The sequence below is a fragment of the Scyliorhinus canicula genome, chromosome 4 (genome assembly GCF_902713615.1).
Source record: "Scyliorhinus canicula chromosome 4, sScyCan1.1, whole genome shotgun sequence".
In the NCBI taxonomy this organism is placed as follows: domain Eukaryota; kingdom Metazoa; phylum Chordata; class Chondrichthyes; order Carcharhiniformes; family Scyliorhinidae; genus Scyliorhinus; species Scyliorhinus canicula.
In genome coordinates, this window is record NC_052149.1 from 182,865,564 (window position 1) to 182,878,867 (window position 13,304).

Consider the following 13,304-nt stretch of genomic DNA (forward strand, 5'->3'; position numbering starts at 1 on the left):
CTTAACTAACCTTTTACCATTAATGAATGGTAAAACATCTTGGGGTTTTCTTTAATTTTACTTGCTAATCTTTTATCATGGCCTCTCTTCAATTTTCTTATTTACTTTTTTACTTTGTCCCTGCACTTCCTATACTCGTCTAGGCTATCTGCAGTGCTTAGTTCTTTGTGCCTGTTATATGGCTTTCTTTTACTGTTTGATCTTCCTCTGCATTTCTCCAGACAACCAAGGGGTCTAAATGTGGCAGTACTACTCTTATTTTTGGAGGGGCCATGCCTACTTTGTACATTTCGGATCTTGCTTTTTAGTGCTTCCCTTAGTTTTCCACTGATATGTCCTCTAGCTGTGCTGGCCAGTCCACCTCGGCCAAGTCCCTTCTCATTTATGCAAATTTGCCTTCCTCCACTTCAAAACTTTACTCCTGCTTTATCTCTGTCCCTTTTCATGGTCATACTGAATCTAACAGAATTGTATTCACTAACCCCAATATGGTCGCCAACTGTCACTTGACACACTTGCCCTCATTTGTTCGCCAAGACTAGGCCTAGAATTGCATCTTCTCTCATTGGATTTGTCACTAATAGGCTGAATGAAAAATATTGGACCCATTGCATGAATATTTCTCCCTCCATTACCCTTATATTGTTTGAATCCCAGTTACTATTGCTCTGTCGTTCTTACAGGCTGAAATTTGCCTACATATTTGATCTTCTATCTCCATTTCACTATAGTGGAGTCTGTAGAATACTCCCAGTAATATGACTGTCCCTTTTTTATTTCTAAGCTCAACCCATAAAGCCTTGTTTGTTTAGTGTATCATCCCTTCTCACAACTGGAATTGATTCTTTAACCATTAATGCTACTCCCCCTCCTCTTTTATATCCCACACTATCATTAAACATGGAATCATAGATCAGAGAATCCCTACAGTGCAGAAGGAGGCTATTCGGCCTATCGAGTCTGCACAGACCCTTCTAAAGAACACCCTACCTGAGCCCAACCAATCCCTCACCCTATTCCTGCAACTGTACCCTAAGGGCAATTTAACGTGGATAATCCACCTAACCTGCACATCTTTGGACTGTGGGAGGAATCAGAACACCTAGAGCAGGGGTGGGCAAACTACGGCCCGCGGGCCGCGGCCGAACAAAGGTTTTTATGCGGCCCGCCAATGAGGTGCCCGGAATCATAACCGGCATTTTTGAAAAGCCGCCGGGGAAAAGCCGCTGAAGTAAATGCGCTTATTGAATAAGCGCATTTACTTCAGCGGCTTTTCCCCGGCGGCTTTTCAAAAATGCCGGTTATGATTCCGGGCACCTCATTGGCGGGCCGCATAAAAACGCGCGTAGTGGGGTGGATGAGTGGGGCTGTCTCATTGGTTGGTTTAGTTGGGTGTGCGACCTATAGGAGTCCAGGTTACAAACAATAAGCCTTATTATTGTTTGTAACCTGGACTCCTATTGGTCGCACACCCAACTAAACCGACCAATAAGGCAGCCCCACTCATCCACCCCACTACGCGCGTTTTTATCGTTGACACGGCCAGGCTGTGCTTCTGTCAGTGTTAAGGATCAGCACAAGCAACTTGACACCTGATTTCAACAAACTGGTAAATGACTGCAGTCAGATGCATCATTCTCATTGACATTGTTCTGTTACTTACTGAGTTACTTTGTTTTTCAAATAAATGTGCTTTTTTTTCTTTAATGACCTTTTATTTTGGCTATTTAAAATATTAATTATTTTACTTAATATACTATGCGGCCATTTAAAATTGTGAATTTCTGAATGTGGCCCTTGCACGGAAAAGTTTGCCCACCCCTGACCTAGAGGAAACCCACACGGGGAGATTGTACAACTCCACACAGACAATTATCCAAGATCAGAATCGAGCCCGGGCTCCTGACCATGTGAGGCAGCAATGCTAACCACTATGCAACAATGCCATCCCAAATGTCGCCCCTTCATGTCTGTAAGCTCTTTAAACAGGGATATTAAGCTGCCAATTTTGCTCCTCCTTTATCCAGGTTTCCATTATAGCAATGGCATCCTGCTGCCATGTGTCTACCTATGCCCTTAACTCTTCTATGTTTGTAATACTCCTTGCATTGAAGTATAACAGTTTAACCCCGCCATTTTCCCTTCCTGGACACTTTTAAAAATTTGCTGCTCCTGTAATTCCAAGGACGGTATTCTCTGACCCCGCGCCGGTTCGGGGGGGGGGGGGGGGGGGGGGGGGGGGGGGGGCGCATCACGCAGCGTCGCTCTGACGCCGCTCTTCTGAATCTTCGGCAACTGGGAGCTAGCGCCGGTGTGGTCGCATGCCACCGGTTGGGCGCTGCTCAACGCGCCCCCCCAGCGATTGCTCGCGGGCCATATGCCCGCCGTGTTCGGCTGAGTTCCACCTGCACAATTCGCGTGTGGTCCTACCCGGCGGGACCTCGGCGTTCATGCTGCGGGGACCGTCCTGTTGGGGGGGGGGGGGGGGGGTTGGATCCGACTGTGGAGGGGGCCTCCACGGTGGCCTGGCCCACGATCGGGGCCTACCGATCGGCGGATGGGCTTATACCGTGGGGGGGGGGGATGCCTATGCTCCTCCGTGCCGGGCCCCTGTAGAGTCCCGCCATGTCACAGAGAAAGGAACCCTCGTGAATGCACAAACTCACGTTGTCAGTGCTGGCGCCCGTATTAGCACCTGGAGTTGTGTGAGGCTGTCCAGTGCCATGCTGGCTCCCTTTGCGGTGCATGCTCGCTGATCATAGGGGCAAGATGCGCTGTCGTAAAACACTCTGGCGTTTACGAAGGTGCCAACACTTAGCCCCAGGATCTATCTGTCCTGTCTATCACTACATCTTCTACATCAGCAGCAATTGTTCTACCTTCATTTTCCTGATCTGAATTTGACCTGTATGACTCTAATCCTAGGACCCACCCTCCTGCCAGACTAGTTTAAATACTCCCCGACAGAACTAGCAAAGCCCCTGCAAGGACATTGGTCCCAGCTCTACCTGGGTGCAACCAGTCCTGTTTGTACATGTCCCCCCATCCCCACCACTGACCCAGTGCCTCAAGAATCTGAATCCCTCCTGGCTACATAATCTCTTCAGCCATGCATTCATCTGATCTATGCTCTTATTCCTGCTTTATCTAGACCATGGAGCTGGATGTAACCCTGAGATTTCTACATTAACAGTTCTGCATTATACTTTATCGTCTAACTTCCTGTACCTGGCTTGCAGATCCTCATCTCTTAGTTTACCTTTACCATTGATACCAATGTGTACCATGACCACTGGCTGTTTACCTTCACTCCCCAGAATTCCCTGCAGTTGCTCCATGACATCCCACACCCTGGCACCAGGGAGGCAACATATCACCCTTGATTCACGTTTGGGACCACAGAAGCATCTGTCTGCACCCTTAACTATTGAATCCCCTCACTATAGCCTTGCCACCACTTTTTCTCAGACCTGTCAGAGCAGCAGAGCTACCGATTGTGCAGTGACCATGGCTGCTGTTGCTTTCCACTGTGAGGCCATCCCTGTCATAATACACATCTATGTATATAATGGAGTGCAGACAGGCAGTGATTGACACACAGGATGACCAGTAAGCACAGAACAGAGCAGCCAATCAAACAGATTGTCAGAGCAGACAGGACACTACTACAATAAAGCCAGAGTTTCCCATTCTCTCTGGACCCAGCCACTGAGACAGTCGAAGTTCGTGAGCTAGCCAGTGTAAACACCATGCGGTAGCTAGTACGTCTGGTCAGGCTAGTACTAGGTCTCCAGTCAAGTCAGTATAGTGTCAACCCACAATTAAACATGTATAATAGTTAAGACGTTAAATAAAATCGTGTTGCATCTCATCAAGTGTTGGAGGTTTGTCTCTCGCTACACTGCATCAAGTGCAGTCCACATCGACCCAGCCTGCCTAACACATCAATCCCCTCGAACAGTGTCAAAACAGTATAGCTGTCTGAGAGGGAGATAACCACAGGGGACTTCTGCACTACATTCTTGAGTCTTTTACTGTACCTTATGGTCACTCATTCTTTTTCTGCTCTGCAATCCTCACCTGTAGTGTGACCACTTCGCTAAATGTGCTCTCCACAACTTCCTCAACACCACGGGTACTCCATAGTGAGTCCACCCATAGCTTATACCGGGGTGGGGGGAAACTATGTTCTGTACTGGGGTGAGGGTGCAAGTGTATGTTGATGATGTCATAATCTGGTCTACAACTCCCCAAGAGCATATCGCTCGCCTCAAGCAGGTATTCCAGAGAATCCATGAGCATGGTCTCCAGCTGAACAGGGCCAAGTGCTCGTTTGGTCAATCAGACATCAATTTCCTTGGTGACCACATCTCGCAGCAAGGTGTGCGGCCAGATGCTGACAAGGTTTCGGCGATCAACGCCATGAAAACCCCAGAGGACAAGAAGGCGGTCCTCCGCTTTCTAGGGATGGTCAACTTCCTCGGGAAATTCATTCCCAATATGGCGTCCCACGCCACAGCCCTCCGCCATCTCGTCAAAAGGTCAACGGAATTCCAGTGGCTGCCCGCGCATGAAAAGGAATGGCGTGAGCTGAGGGCGAAGCTCACCACAGCCCCGGATCTGGCATTCTTCGACCCAACCAAGGAGACCAAGATATCCACTGACTCAAGCCAGGACGGCATTGGGGCGGTGTTCCTCCAACGGGATCACTTCTCGTCCTGGGCTCCAGTTGCATATGTCTCCAGAGCCATGACGCCCACTGAGCAACGGTACGCTCAGATTGAGAAGGAATGCCAGGGCCTCCTAACGGGAATCGACAAGTTTCACGACTATGTTTATGGCCTGCCAAAATTCACGGTAGAGACGGACGACAGGCCACTAGTCCACATAATCCATAAGGATTTAAATTACATGACAGCTCAGTTACAGCGAATCCTTCTCAAGCTATGCCGCTATGACTTTGAACTTGTCTACATGCCAGGCAAAGAGCTCATTGTTGCAGATGCCCTTTCCAGGTCCATTACCACACCGTGTGAACAAACTGACTTCATCTGCCACATTGACGCGCAGGTGCAATTGTGTGCCACCAACCTTCCGGCCTCTGATGAGAGGGTCATCCAAATTCGTGAGGAAACAGCCAAGGATCCTCTGCTAGAGTGAGTGATGCAACAAATGGCTTACAAATGACTGGCAGAAGGGACAATGTCCCCAGTTCTACAACATCAAGGACACCGTGACGGTAATGGACGGCATCCTCATGAAGCTCGAAAGGATCGTGATTGCTCAGAGCATGCGAGCTATGGTGCTTGGACAAATCCATGAGGGTCACCTGGGGGTCGAGCAGGCAGTCTATTGGCTGGGCATCAGCCAGGACGTTGCCAACATGGTCCTCAACTGCCCTACATGTCAGAAATTTCAGCCAGCTCAACCCAAAGAAACGTTGCAGCAACATGAGATAGTGACCTCCACATGGTCCAAAGTCAGTGGAGACCTTTTCCACGCCAAGGGGCGTGACTATGTCCTCCTGGTCGACTACTTCTCCAGTTACCCAGAAGTGGTGAAACTGTCCGACCTCACGTCGAAGGCAGTGATTAAAGCCTGCAAAGAAACATTCGCCAGGCATGGGATACCGCTCACGGTGATGAGTGACAACAGTCCCTATTTTTACAGCCAGGAATGGTCTGATTTTGCACGGTTATACAACTTCCGTCACGTAACCTCCAGTCCCTACTACCCGTAGTCAAATGGGAAGGCCGAAAAAGGGGTCCACATTGTTAAGAGGTTGCTTTGCAAGGCTGCAGACTCAGGCTCTGACTTCAACCTGGCGCTGCTGGCATACAGGGCAAACCCGCTCTCCACTGGGTTGTCTCCAGTCATCCATGTTCCAGACCTTGACCATGGTCGTACAAAAAATGCAGCAGTCTCGGGCCCAACAGAAATCAGCATATGACGCTCATCCCACGGATCTACACGTGCTGGTCCCCACTGATCGTGTTCGTGCACAGTTGCCTGACGGCGGCTGGTCAGCCACAGCTGTGGTGGTCAAGCAAGTGGCCCCGAGATCGTTCCTCGTCCGCATGGCTGATGGCTCCTTGCTACGATGCAACAGACGGGCACTGCGTAGAGTTCCACGCCCGCCACCTGTCCAAAATGCCCTGCCACCCACAATGCTTCCTCCGGACGTGCCCTACCACAAGGCCACCGATCTACCAGCAATCCTGCCAACCCCTGCGACCACCGCATAGGCAGCGGTCCCACCTATCCAAGTGCAGGCGGCCCCGATCCACCCCGCGGCGATCAACAAGAATTCGTCGCCCGCCACAAAGACTAAACTTATAGACTGAACTTTTGTACATTTTGTTCCCTCATCGTTTTGACCTCTGTAAATATCGTTTTACTGTTTCATCTGCCCTATATCTGCACTAGCGACACCTTCCTTTGTATATAAGTTCATTTTAGCACATTCTGTATATAGTCACGCACATATACACATCCATACGCACACGCACACACACCTTAATATTTATTATCTAAAACAGAAAAAGGGGGGAAGATGTCATAATATACATCTATGTATATAATGGAGTGCATTCAGGCAGTAATTGACATACAGGATGACCAGTAAGTACACAGAACAGAGCAGCCAATCGCCAGACAGGACACTACCAGTAGAAAAGCCAGAGGGCACCAGTTTTCCCGCTTTCTCTGGACACAGCCACTGAGACAGTCAGAGTTCGTGAGCTAGCCAGTGCAAACACCATGCGGTAGCTAGTAAGTGTAGTCAGGCTATACTAGGTTTCCAGTCAAGTCAGTCAACCCACAGTTAAACATGTATAATAGTTAAGACGTTAAATAAAATTGTGTTGCATCTCATCAAGTGTTGGAGGTTTGTCTCTCGCTACACTGCATCAAGTGCAGTCCACATCGACCCAGCGTGCCTAACACATCAATCCCCTCGAACAGTATCAAAGCAGTATAGCTGTCTGAGAGGGTGATAACTACAGGGGACTTCTGCACTACATTATTGAGTCTTTTACTGTACCTGATGGTCACTCATTCCTTTTCTGCCTCTGCAATCCTCGCCTGTGGTGTGACTACTTCGCTAAATGTGCTATCCACAACTTCCTCAACACTACGGGTACTCCATAGTGAGTTCACCCATAGCTTAAACCGGGGTGGGGGGAACCTATTTTCCTCCGTGCCGGGCCTCTGTACGGCTCCGGCATGTTTCCCGGGAGCTGGTGCGGAGAAGGAAACCCACCCGCATGCATGAACTCACGCCAGCCGTGCTGGCACCCGTATTGGCATCTGGGGCTATCGAGTGCCGTGCTGGCCCCCTTGCGGCGCATGATCGCTGATCATAGGGGAAAGCATACGGTGTCGGAAAACGCTCTGGCGTTTACGACGGTGTCAACACTTAGCTGTAGAATCCAGTTAGCTAGAAGCTACATTTGGATACACTTTCTGCACACATGGTCATCAGCATCAGTCATTTTCCACATTGCGCAGGAGGGGCTCATCATTGGTCTGATGTCTCCTGCCATGTCCGCCCTTTCGATTAAGCTAGTTACTCTCTGGACAAAAATATTACTTCAGCAAGGGGCCGTATTTACTTTAGCTAGGAACCTTGTTTCTTACCAAACACTTTTATTGTAATTGTATAATTCTATATTCCTTTCTATTTGTTTTAGTCCCTACCTTAGTATTAAGCAATTAATTTGTTAAAAAAATTGAAAATACTCTCCAGGACTTACTCACCAATCAGCTATGTTTGTTGGTCCCACATCACTTTCTGAACTGGCATTTGTATTGATCCTTCCCCTCTTGCACTATTTCAAACTCTCGGTTCCTCTTGCACTCGTTCACACTCCCGACTCCTCTCGCACTCTTTCAAACTCAGAGCTCCTCTCGCACTCTTTTAACTGGCATAGTAGTATTTTTCAAAATGAAAAGCATGTAAGAATTTAAAATGGTCACACATTTTAAAGGCAATCATTGCAAAAGATACTGGAAGCAACTAATCTCACCTCATCCTGGCATTTGACACTGCTGTCAATATCTGAATCAAGACTGTGATGAGGTCTGCATTTGAAACATTCTGATAGAAGCAGAACTGAATGTCAGTCAGCGGGTTTGTGGTTTTGTTTGATTGCACAGTTTCAGATGCCTTTCACAACTGTTTTCATGGTTTAAAAGGCAGTTTATCGGGCAGGAATTAGCCAAGTTAGATGTCCCCTGCTTTTCATGGATAGGTAATAAGTGGAGCATTTGCCTCATTGTTGAGTAGATGCAAATGTCATAAATGTACAACACCAGCTTGGCTAAGGAGTAAAACTAGTTCTGTTGCACAGACCTTCAGCACCACAGCCAGGATCTTGTCAGGTGCAATAACCTTTATTGTGCCCAGTGCACTCAGCTGCTTCTCAGCATCATCTCGGGTCAACCAAATCCAAGGTTGTGGGGACCTCCTGAGGGTAATCGTCCTCTGGGCACTTTGTTATTTTTTTACTGGTGTGTGGGATATGAATGGCAAGGCTAAACCTAATTGCCCTTGAGAAGGTAATGGTGAGCAGTTTTCTTGAACCGCTGCAATCCATGGGGTTTAGGTCCACCTATCATGCTGTTTGGGAGGGAGACCCAGGATTTAATATATTTTATTACAGCAAAAGTTCTTGGGTAGGATTCACCGGTCTCCGACGTCGAAATTGCGTTTGTCGATCAGCCAGAGAATCCCCTTTGGTGCCAAAATCGGGAGCAGCGCCACTTTTGCGACGCTCCGTCCCCTCCAAAATGGCATACTCACAGAGTACAGTGCACATCGTCGGGACGGCCTCACGGCATCACCTGAGGCCCTCTTCCGATGCTCCGCCCCCGATGGGCTGAGTTCCTGATGGCATGGGACATGTGTGCTACAGTCAGTTTGGGAGCCGTTCCGCGGGCAGCAGGGACTTTGGCAGGGAGCTGGGGGCACTGGTGGGGGATGGTCCAGTGGTGGCAAGCCTGGTCAAAATGGAGCATTATTTGGCAGGCTGAACCTGCCATGTTGCATGGCGTGGCCGCTGCAGGCCAGTGCCGATGGCATGTGCTGCCACGGACCCTGCAATTCTCTGGCCATATCTGCAGCTGAAGCCGGTAGCTCTATGCTGCATGCTTGCGAGCCCCCCAACCAGACGGAGTATCGGTGCAGCTTTTGCACCGTTTTTTTCGACTGTAAAACGCCACTGTTCCCACGTTGACATCAGCACATAGTCTCCCAAACGGAGAATCCAACCCGCTATTCATGTGAAGGGACTCTTGGCTAAAGACATGTACTGACAGTTCAGCCGTTACACTAGTAGAACATAGAACATAGAACAGTACAGCACAGCACAGCACAGAACAGGCCCTTCGGCCCTCGATGTTGTGCCGAGCCATGATCACCCTACTCAAACCCACGTATCCACCCTATACCCATAACCCAACAACCCCCCCTTAACCTTACTTTTATTAGGACACTACGGGCAATTTAGCATAGCCAATCCACCTAACCCGCACATCTTTGGACTGTGGGAGGAAACCAGAGCACCCGGAGGAAACCCACGCACACAGGGGGAGGACATGCAGACTCTACACAGACAGTGACCCAGCCAGGAATTGAACCTGGGACCCTGGAGCTGTGAAGCATTTATGTGAAGCATTTATGCTAACCACCATGCTACCCTGCTGCCCTAGTCTTGCATGCTAGGCTGCACTATAACTCAGGAAAGGGATGTTCATGAGTCTTCCTTCTCATGTTAGTTGCTTGATCGCTTACCACCATTTTTAAGTGATTGTGATAATACTAGAGAACATTAGTGATTTCCTTTGCTTGTGCAGCCATTAACTGTTTGTTGACTGCTGATTTTTCTGTTTAGTATGCAGGTTAATCTGTGTTGTAGTTTCATGAGGTAGTGCTTCATTCTATGATATCCTGGTGTTGTTGCTGGCATACCTTTCTAAATTCACAATTGAACATAGCTTGATAGTGATGGAGTGAGGAATCTCCCATGCCATATGTTTGCAGCTTATGTTAATTTTGTTGGTGAACAGACTGTTACACCACATGGATGCCCAGTTGTGGGCTGTCACATGAAAACCTGCTTGCCACATCGCAGGCACACTACATAATAAAGGATGGCTCACTGTGAAGATTAAATTTTACCTTCACAGGGACTGTGCAGTAGTAACTCTTGCTAGTGCTAGCGTGGACATACATGTCAGTGGCAGATAGGTTGCTAATAACTTGGTCAAATAGATTATTCCTTCATGTTAGTATTGAGGTAGTCACCACTGTTGTATTATATACTGCATACGAGGGTGTTATGGTCAGGCCCCTGTACTACAGATACGGGGGTAGATCCCTGACTGCTGGCTCCGCCCAGTAGGCGAAGTATAAATGTGTGCGCTCTCCAAGCTGCAGCCATTTTGGCAGCAGCTGCGGGAGGCTACACATCTCTGCATTATAAAGCCTCGATTACTCTCTACTTTCGTCTCATCGTAATTGATAGTGAATCAATTTATTACGCAGAGATTTTAAAACGATGGATCTCCACATCAAGCCTGAGCACCTGCAGCTGCACCCTCAAGCAGACAATGCCAAGTCGGCCTTTGCACATTGGCTAGCCTGCTTCGAGGCATACAGAGGATCTGCGACTGAACCACCCTTAGAGGCACAGAAGCTCCAGATCCTTTGACGCGCCTGAGCTCGGACATCTTCCCTCTCATCCGGGACGCGCCTACATATGCTGAGGCCATGGAGCAACTGACGGAGAACTACACGCAGCAGACTAACAAGATCTACGCCAGGCACCTCCTCTCCAAGAAACTAGCGCTCTCGCTCACGGTCACCTTGCGCAATATTCAAGCGTATGCCCCCGCCCGCGCGGCCCACCCCTCCTGGACATCGTGGACGTCGCCATCTTACTCGCCATCTTGCTCGCCTCACACGTGCGGCCCGTGGGCGCTGCCACCTTGCCTGCTCCAGGACACGTGTGGCCCGTGGTCGCCGCCATCGTCCCCACCTTAGGCTACCCGCTCGTTGGACACCTCATCGGGCCGCTCATCGCCTGCAACCGCCGTCGACCAGCCACGCCTGGCCTTCGTTACAATCGACCAGACAAGACCGCACAACCTCCCGACCGCGTCGACAACGGTGAAGATCGACGAGAACAAGGTTCCCTGCCTTCTGGACTCCGGGAGCACTGACAGCTTCATCCACCCCGATAGGGTAAGGCGCTGCTCCCTCACAGTCCACCCCACCAACCAGAGCATCTCCCTGGCCTCTGGATCCCACTCCGTGGCGATCCGGGGGTATTTCACTGCCACCCTCACCATCCAGGGAGTAGAGTTCAGCAGCTTCCGCGCGTCCTCCCCAACCTTTGCATTGCCTTGCTACTTGGTACTTGCTACTCCAGTGCAACCTTCAGAACCTAACCTTACCACCCCTTACTGTATGCGGCCTCACAACCCTTAAGGTCGACCTATCTTCCCTGTTTGCGAACCTCACACCAGATTGCAAACACGTCGCCACCAGGAGCAGATGGTACAGTGCCCAGGACAGGACCTTCATCAGGTCTGAGGTCCAGCGGCTGCTATGGGAAGATAGTATCGAGGCCAGCAGCAGCCCCTGGAGAGCCCAAGTGGTAGTTGTAAAAACTGGGGAGACAAACAGGATGGTCATTGATACAGTCAGACCATCAATCGGTACATGCAGTTCGACGCGTACCCACTCCCACGTATATCTGATATGGTCAATCAGATTGCACAGTACCCGGTCTTCTCGTTAGTAGACCTGAAATCTGCCGACCACCAGCTCTCCATTCACAAGGCGGACCGCCAGTACACTGCATTTGAAGCGGACGGCCGCCTTGACCATTTCCTTAGGGTTCCCTTCGGCATCACTATCGGGGTCTCAGTCTTCCAATGGGAGATGGACCGAATGGTTGACCAGTACGGACTTCGGGCCACTTTCCCGTACTTGGACAACGTAGCCATCTGCGACCACGACGCTAACCTTTCCAAATTCCTCCACACCGCCAAACTCCTTAACATAAACTAACCTACAACAAGGAGAAGTCTGTGTTCAGCATGGACCGATTAGCCATCCTCGGCTATGTGGTCCAGAACAGAGTTCTAGAGCCCGACCCCGATCGCATGTGCCCCCTCATGGAGCTTCCCCTCCCCCACTGCCCCAAGGCCCTCAAACAATGCCTGGGGTCTTTTCGTACTACGCTAAGTGGGTCCCTAACTATGCGGACAAGCACACCCACTCATTCAATCCACCGCTTTCCCACTGACGGCCAAGGCTCACCAGGCCTTCAACCGTATCAAGGCCAACAACGCCATGGCCGTGATGCATGCGATCGACGAGACGTTACCATTCCAAGTCGAGAGCGATGCATCAGACGTCGCTCTGGCCGCCACCCTCAACCAGGCAGGCAGGCCCGTGACATTCTTTTCCCGCACCCTCCATGCATCCGAAATTCGACACTCCTCCGTCAAAAAGGAGGCCCAAGCCGTCGGGGAAGCTGTGCGGGTATTGGAAGCATTACCTGGCCAGCAGGAGATTCACTCGCCTCACTGACCAACGGTCGGTTCCCTTCATTTATAACAACACACAGCGGGGTTAAGATCAAAAATGATATAATCCTCAGGTGGAGGATCGAGCTCTCCACCTACAATTACAAGATTTTGTATCGCCCCGGTAAGCTCAGCGAACCCTATCCCGAGGTACATATGCCAGCGCACAAGTGGACCGACTCCGCACCCTGCACGAAGATCTCTGTCATCCACGGGTCACCCGCTTTTATCACTCCATAAAGGCCCGCAATCTGCCCTACTCAATCGAGGAAGTCAGGGCTATTACCAGACTGCCAGGTCTGCGCGGAAAATAAACTGCACATCTACCGGCCAGACCGTGTGCGCTCGGTGAAGGTCTCCCGCTTCTTTGAACGCCTCAGCGTGGACTTCAAAGGGCCCCTCCCCTCCACCGACCGCAACACGTACTTCCTCAATGTGGTCGACGAGTACTCTAGATTCCCCTTTGCCATCCCATGCCCCGACATGATGTCTGCCGCCGTCATCAAAGCCCTTAACACCATCTTCGCTCAGTTCGGTTTCCCCGCCTACGGCGACCAGGAATCCTCATTTTGTGAGCGATTAGCTGCGCCAGTACCTGCTCAACAGGGGCATTGCCTCGAGCAGGACAACCAGCTACAACCCCCAAAGAAACGGGCAGGTGGAGCCGGAGAATGGGAAGGTCTGGAAGGCTGCCCAGCTGGCCCTAC

At 50.2% G+C, this 13,304-nt stretch overlaps 1 long non-coding RNA gene across 1 annotated transcript in view; it reads right to left on the bottom strand.

Moving 5' to 3' along the window:
* The window catches only part of LOC119965207, a 61,102-nt gene extending 53,009 nt beyond the window's left edge, over positions 1-8,093 (bottom strand). Inside the window, exons 1-2 of the long non-coding RNA XR_005460453.1 lie at positions 8,028-8,093; positions 7,759-7,922 (exon numbers count right to left, since the gene is read on the bottom strand). This is a non-coding gene — a long non-coding RNA (uncharacterized LOC119965207). The remainder of the gene's footprint in view (positions 1-7,758; positions 7,923-8,027) is intronic.
* Positions 8,094-13,304: the final 5,211 nt, after the last annotated feature.